Genomic DNA, 2,695 nt, shown 5'->3' with positions numbered 1-2,695 from the left:
ACATTCATAAGTGCTATGGAGAAAATTAAAGTGGGGCAATTCCACAGAGAATGTCTAGGTGATTACTAAGTAAAGCTCAGGGCAGGCTGTTGAGACGTGACACATGCTCCAATATGAATCACAGCAGGGACAATGATGGACCCTGGTCAGGAGGAAAATTTAGTACTGACATATTGAGGGAGAAGCACACAAGATCATCTAAGCAGGAAGAAGGCCAAGAGGGCTGGAACGCAGTGGGTGAGGGAAGAATGATATGAGAAGAAGACAGGAGAGCTAGGCAGAGGCCAGGTACAGGGCTTGGTAAACCAGAATGTGAATATTACTTTAAATGTAACGAGCTTTCATTGTGGATTATTTATCAAGAAGTAATATGATATGCTCTACCTTTAAAATAGTCCCTCAGAATATTTTGGAAGAATGGCCTGTGGGAGGGTGATTTTGGAATCAGAGAGTAGTCGGGAGACAACTGCACTGATCCAGGCAAGAGGTGATGGTGACTTAGTTCACAGAGACAAGAGTGGAGATTGAGAGAAATGAATGAATTTCAGATGTTTTGGAGACAGAGTTTAACAGGATTACTGATGAACTGGGTAAAGTGAGAGCACAGAGAGGGAACTAGACTACAAAATATATGATTCTTAGATATTGGCACAGCAATTGACCAGATGATGGGATCTGTCACAGAATGGAGAACACGGATTACCAAGCCCTTTGGGGGAAAATATTGCCGTGTGCTATCCCCGGGAGCGTTAACACTGAGATATCTGTAGAAATCCAAAGGGAGATGATGAATAAGCAGCTGGACACATGAGGCTGAAATTCCGGAGGGACACCAGACTGTTTTCACTGCACATTGAAATTTACTGTAATATAAATGGTATTTAAGGCATTGAAGTAGGTGAAATCACCTAAGGAGGGTGTTTAGATGAGGAGAGACTAAGCTAAGGACCAAACTCTAATAATTAAATGATACACAGTAACTCTTCTTTGCCTGTGTAGGGGTGAGGGGAAACTGCCCTTTCCCACAACAGTTTGCTGAAAGATCAACTCACAATTAAGGAAGATTAATAAGAGGAAGTTTTATTTACCATGCGCATGGGGAGAAACTCAGAATGATTGCCCAATATCCCAATGAAGTTCAGATATTTTATACATGTCTTTTAGAGTGGGGAGGGGGAAAAAATGAGGAATATAGGTACTTCTGATGAGAGGCTAGAAGGTTTTGGGGAGGATGAATGGATGAGGGGAAAATTGACTTGTAAATTAATCTGAAAAACAGGTATTATGTTTTAAATGATTTGGGCCAGGTCTGGTTGCATTCTGCTCTGTTGAGATAACAGGGAGAAGAAGGGAAGTCAGTTGCCTCCTTTGATCATTTGATTGGTCAGTCTGGTTTGTACAGATAGAGGGAAAGCCTCTTCCAATGCTTTATTGATCTCCTCCAGTGCTTTGTTGATCTCCAGGGGCCTGCAATTCAAAACACTCTATTAATACCAACGAGTCATATTTCGGGGTGAAATTTCCTGAACTCTTTCACCTGCTACATGCAAACTCTCCCCTTCCCTAGAGGTAATGACTAGTATAATTTTACTATAATTAGCGTGTGCCTTTCAAGTCCTTTTTGAAAAAAATTGATTATACGATATTTCATGAGTAGAAAATATTTATGAAGGACAATGTCAAAAACATAGGAGTGTTATTGTTAGGTAAACAGCAAGGGACCTCCGACTCTGCTGGTGGGTGCCCAGAGCAATTGTCACATCTGGGGGTGGAGAGAACACCCTACCAATGTACCGATCAGAACTTAGCGTGTCAACTGCAAAAGAATTAAGAGGATTCCCTAGCCTGTGGACCAAGCAGCACGGGTAAAATAGGGTCTGAAAGGTGACATAGAACAACCTAATTCTAATTATCATGTCATTAGCTCAAATTTACATTGCTGTTCACCCCCTCCCCCCACAAAGGGCTTTCAGAGAGCTTTGTGAGAGATCCTCAGGTGCAGTAAAACTCAGGTTATTTAACTGCCACCTGTCCATCAAAGTGGTTCAATGGTGACGTTTGAACCACGAGGAGGGCCCAGCCTAGGCAATATAAAGCAGGACCCTGACCATAATCAGGGCCCTCCTGCTATGACAGGGGGTCCACTCATCTCCTGTGGTGAATGTATCTTGCTCTTGCTCCATAAACCTATCTTGTCCTTCCTCAATAAACCTCATTTCATGCTTACCTTGCTTTTTGTGTGTCTGGTCATTCTTTGGCCTAGAGCACCCCAAGAACAGAGAACACAGTGATCCTCGTCAGAGCATTACTACAACCTGACATTACCACCCTGTAAGAAATAAAACATCACCAGCACACTTGAAGGTCCTATGTTCTCCACCTTCATCTGACTCCCATCCTTCCTACAAAGGCATACACCCTAAATTCAATTTCAATCCTCATTCTCTATCCATGTCTAAAACATGTCATTTAGGTTTACAGGGTCATGAACTTTATTTAAATATCATCCTAAATTTATTTTATAGCTTGCTTTTCTTCATTCAACATTTTATTTGTGAGATTAATCTGATTAATTGCTTTTAGGGTTATATGATATTCTCTTTTGTGTTTATTCCCAAATCTTTGCTCCATTTTTATACTGATGGATATTCAAGTTTATTATTACAAACAATACAGACAGGGACTTTCTTGTACA

This window comes from Propithecus coquereli, unplaced genomic scaffold (genome assembly GCF_000956105.1).
Source record: "Propithecus coquereli isolate 6110/MARCELLA unplaced genomic scaffold, Pcoq_1.0 Scaffold489, whole genome shotgun sequence".
NCBI lineage: Eukaryota > Metazoa > Chordata > Mammalia > Primates > Indriidae > Propithecus > Propithecus coquereli.
This window is presented reverse-complemented; position numbering follows the sequence as displayed.